Consider the following 5,291-nt stretch of genomic DNA (forward strand, 5'->3'; position numbering starts at 1 on the left):
ATGCCACGGCACTCTACCCAGGGGGACAGCTTGAGGCTCTGTCTCAAAAAAAAAAAGTTTCCCTTTCTGCTTACTAGCTTCTTGAAGGTAAGAAAAATCCAAACCCTGGGATCTAGAGTTCCTGGAAGCAGAAAGGACCCAGGCAAGGCCTGTTGGATCCTGGCTTTCGTACTTCTGGGGGGTGTGACCTCAGTCTTAACCCTCCGTGCCTCTGCTGTAAAGTGGAGATAATGACAGATCCATCCATGAGCTAGCTGATGATTCAGAGATCAACCTAGTAGAGTTTCTGGTACCAGTCTGGCAATGAGGAGAGGCTCCAAATCAGGTGCTGGGATTATTAAGAAAAAGTGAGGCTAAAGAAGAGTTTGACAACACTAATAGAGACAAAGACTTCTCTCCTCTTTATTTCACATTCAGAAATTAAACTCATCCCGAAGAGTCACTCACAAACACCTAAATATGGCCACTGCTTTGTTACTGTTGGGTATTAGATCTCACTTATTCAGATCTTTACAGAGCGCCTACTTTGTGCCAGGCACAAACAATTCTGGGCAGCAAGGATACAGAGGGAACAGAAGACAGAAATCCTCATCCTTACCAGGCTGACATACTAACTAGAGAAAAGGACAATAAGCACACAGTCGGTTTCGAGGTGGCAAGCAGTACAAAGAAACAAATATAACAGGTAAGGGAGACAAAAGGTATATGAAGGGGGAGGCTAATGATTCATAACTGAGGGACTAGGGACAGCATCACCAAGCAGTGCCACAAGCCAGACCTTTTAGAAAACCTGTGCTTTTAGGAATAAGACAGTAGCCAGAAATATATCATAAAAAATGGTAAAAATACCATTTTGTATGAGTAAGCTTCAGACGAGCATAGGCTGAAAACAAATTTAAGATTTTAAGAAAAGGCAAAATAACTTGGAAAGCAGACAAATTTTCTAAGACAAATAAAAGAAGGGTAGGGAAAAAAAATTACCCTGAGACATCCAGATGTGACATATAGCAACAGGGGCAAGTGAGAGTTTGGCAACTTTCCCCCAAACCAAAAGGTTTTCAGATAATTCAATGAGAGCTGCAGACAGAATGTTAAAAATCATGAAAGCAAAGATAAGCCCAGGCAAAGCTGACATAAGGGGCTGGAAAATAAATCAGGGATAGAGAAACTCAAACCTGAAAAATGAGCACAAATGCCATCAGAGCTGCAGAAATACCCCAGCATTATCATCATGACAACACTAAGCACTGTTGCCTGCCTCCTCATGGGTAGGGTGGAGTACTCAAGGTGCTCTACTTAACACTTGCTAACTACTTAATGAACTCCCATTTTCCAGAAGAGGAAACTGAGGTCCCAAGGGGTTAAGTGACTTGTCCCAGGTCACACAGCCTGGGATGTAAAAACCCAGGCTCTCTGGCTCCAGAGTTTGTGCTCAAATACATTTTTCTTTGAAACAGAGTCTGACTTTGTCCCCCCCCAATAAAGTGCCTTGCTGTCACAGCTCACAGCAACCTCAGACTTTTGGGTTCAAGCATTCTTTTGCCTCAGCATCCTGAGTAGCTGGGATTACAGGTGCCTGCCACAATGCCAGGCTATTTTTAAAGACAGGGGTCTTGCTCTTGCTCAGGCTGGTCTCGAACACGAGGTCAGGCAAACCACCTGCTTCAGCCTCCCAGAGTGATAGGATTACAGGTGTGAGTCACCTCACCCAGCCTTCCGTGATTTTCTTTCTTTTTTTTTTTGAACAGTCTCAAGTTGTCGCCCTGGGTAGAGTGCGGTGAAATCATAGCTCACAGCAACCTCCAACTCTTGGGTGCAAGTAATCCTCTTGCCTCAGTTTTTCTATTATTTTTTTTAGAGACAGAGCCTCACTTTGTCACCCTAGGTAGAGAGCTGTGATGTCACAGCTCACAGCAACCTCCAACTCATGGGATTAGGCAATTCTCCTGCCTCAGCCTCCCGAGTAGCTGGGACTACAGGTGCCCGCCACAACGCCCAGCTATTTTTTTTATTGCAGTTTGGCCTGAGCCAGGTTTGAACCCACCACCCTTGTATATGGGACCAGTGCTCTACCCACTGAGCCACAGGTGCTGCCCAGTTTTTCTATTTTTAATAGAGATGGGGTCTCGCTTTTGCTCAGGCTGGTCTCAAACTCGTGAGCTCAAGTAATCCACCCATCTCAGCCTCTCAGAATGCTAGGGTTATAGGCATGAGCCACCACGCCCAGCCTGATTTTTATTCTTTTAAGAAAAATGTATTTGGGGGCCTGGCACAGTGGCTCATGCCTGTAATCGCAGCACTCTGGGAGGATGAGATGGGTGGATTGCCTGAGTTCACAGATTCCAGACCAGCTTGAGCAAGAGTGAGACCCCCATCTCTAAAAACAGCCTGGCATTGTGGCAGGTACCTGCAGTTTCAACTACTCAGGAGGCTGAGGCAAGAGAATCACTTAAGCCCAAGAGTTTGAGGTTGCTGTGAGCTACAACACTACTACACTCTACCTAGGGCAACAAAGTGAGACTCTATCTCCAAAAATAAATAAAAAATAAAAATCATAGAAGAACCTCACACTTATTAAGAGCTTAATACACCCCAGGCATTTTATGTGCTACCTCATTATTTACCTCATCAACTCTTTAGGAGGACCTCACAGTTTGAATGTGGTCTTGTTTTACACATGAGAAAACAGGCCCAGAATGAGAATGCAGGTTGGCCAAGGACACATAGCAACAGAGGCCAGGATTTGAACCTGGTCCTATGTGATGCTAGTGCTTTTAACCATAATAAGCTTTACTATCAGAGTCACTATACTTATAATAAACTCCAGAAGGTTCACAGCAAATGAACCAAATCATTTCAAGGTAAACTATAAAGTTGCCAAACTGCCCTATGAGGCCTACAGACCATAATTTTAACGGAATAAAAACAAACAAAAAACCCCGTTAGAAATATTTCCTATTGGCTCAGCGCCTGTGGCTCAAGTGACTAAGGCACCAGCCACATACACCTAAGGTGGCGGGTTCGAATCCAGCCCAGGCCCGCCAAACAACAATGCTGGCTGCAACCAAAAAATAGCCGGGCATTGTGGTGGGCGCCTGTGGTCCCAGCTACTTGGGAGGCTGAGGCAGGAGACTCGCTTGAGCCCAGGAGTTGGAGGTTGCTGTGAGCTGTGATGCCACGGCACTCTACCCAGGGGGACAGCTTGAGGCTCTGTCTCAAAAAAGAAAAACAAATTTCCTATTCACTGAAACACCTGGAGTTAGGCCAGATTGGCTTTTGGCAAATGATTTATATCTGGCTGGGGACAGGAATGGGGATGGAGACACACTGAGTTTCTAAGCACCCTTTCGGGGAGTCATAGTTGGACTTAGGAACCCAGGGGTAGAGGGTAGCAAACAAGAAGGGTCAAGATATGTGGGCAACCTGAAAGAGGAAGAACAGGAGACAGCCTGGCATCTACCTGATGCCTCTCTCACTGGTCGCTCTCTATTGTCTTCTCTTGTTTTCCCATTCATGTTCCAAAAAGACAATCTATGTATTAAGCACTTGTTCCAAGCACTTCACACAAATTATCTCCCTGTATCTTCTCTCCTTCTTAGGGTTTTTGATCCCATTTTCTAGGTAAGGAAAGACCAAAAGACTTGACTGACATCATACACCAAGTAAATGGCAGAACTAAAATTCTAACTGAAGACTACTTTGGTCTCTATCCCTACCCAATACATTGTACTTCAGTACAAGAAGAGACTAGATTACAGTGGTGAAAGCACACATTCTGAGCCAGGTTGCCAGGATTGGAATCTTGAGTGCTTTGATGACCTTTGGAAAGTTGCTCAACCTCTCTGTATCTCTGCTTCCCTTCTATAAAATGGACACAATAACAGCATTTTACACCTTACACCAGTATTAAATGAGTTAATATGTACAAACAACTAACAGGGCTAGGCACTTTGTGATACAATAAGCATTAGCAGAGCCCCTACATGCTTCTGAGCTAGGGTGTGCCCAGATCAGTGCCAGGTTTTGAGAAAACACACCTGGAGCTGGAGTAAAAAGAAGAGAATCCATTAGCACGTGTAATCCAGTCACTTCCCACTAACAGCTCTGATAGTGAAACTTTGCAGCCTGGCTTTCCACTAACAATTTTTTTTTTTTTTTTTTTTTGAGACAGTAGTCTCCCTCTGTCACCCAGAGTGCGGTGGTGTCATCATAGTTGACTGTAACCTCAAACTCCCGGGTTCAAGGCATCCTACTGCCTCAGGCTCCCCAGTCTCTGAGACTACAGGCCTGTGCCACTACCAACGACACATTTTTTGTTTTTAGTAGACAGGTCTTGCTCTTAGTCAGGCTGGGCTCGAACTTCTGACCTCATGCATGAGCCACCATGCCCCATCAACAGTAACAATTTTAATGAGCCTCCCTTTAGACCTCAGCAGCATACTTCTTGTTCTCACACTACAGATAAGGTAACTGAGGTTCAGAGAGAGACTTGCCCAAGTCACAAAGGACTGGAATAATAAGAGATCTGAATATTGTACTCTGCTAATACAGATAAACCACTACACTCTTCAAAATTCCAGTGGGGAAGTGAAGATGTAAAAGGTTGTCTCTATGGCCCTTTCTGGCCATATTACTACAGTTCTGTTACTGTCCAGTTTATCGGAGTCTCTGGCTGAACTACGCAAACTATCTCTATATCCAGGCCCTTAATTTTACACTCCTCAGTCTTGGAACTTAACCTATACTCTATCCCACCACTGAATTCTCTCTCACCTCCTCAACTTGCCTTCCTAGCCTCAATGCGACCCAGAGGCCCCAGTCCGTTTCACCCACTGTTGGCCTTTCTCTTGAAACCTCCAGACCTCCTCACTCATCTAGTCTTGACCCTCGTTATCTTTCCATACCCCCCAGACTAAATCCCTCAAAATTGACTCCCTCAGAGACTCTGCCTAGAAATCCAGCCTCGTCTCCAACTCAGGGTCCTCCTCCCCAGGTCTGACCCACCCCCCCCCTTACAATCAATCTCAAAGGTCGACTCCCTCCCCACCTACAATAGCCCTCCCCCAGCCCCCATTCTACTACTACCTCCGGCTCCCAATCCTCCCAGTCGCCACCCCCAGGTTATCTCCCCTCGCCCAAGGCCCTCTTTAGCCCCTGTCTTTTCCCTCACTCCACCCAGTCCGGAACCCCGGTCCCCACTCTCAAATGCCCCCCGCCCCCGCCTGGGGATCTCACCGTCGCGGTGCGCTGCACCTCCCTCGGCTGCGCGGGTTTCCCCCACTCGCTCCTCT

At 46.2% G+C, this 5,291-nt stretch overlaps 1 protein-coding gene across 1 annotated transcript in view; it reads right to left on the reverse strand.

Moving 5' to 3' along the window:
- FBXO46 (F-box protein 46) overlaps positions 1-5,291 on the reverse strand; it is a 20,632-nt gene extending 15,341 nt beyond the window's left edge. Inside the window, exon 1 of the mRNA XM_003799520.3 lies at positions 5,236-5,291. The gene's annotated coding sequence lies outside the window, so the exon portion shown is untranslated. The remainder of the gene's footprint in view (positions 1-5,235) is intronic.

Source organism: Otolemur garnettii, unplaced genomic scaffold (assembly GCF_000181295.1).
Source record: "Otolemur garnettii isolate 467f Iridium unplaced genomic scaffold, OtoGar3 scaffold00152, whole genome shotgun sequence".
In the NCBI taxonomy this organism is placed as follows: domain Eukaryota; kingdom Metazoa; phylum Chordata; class Mammalia; order Primates; family Galagidae; genus Otolemur; species Otolemur garnettii.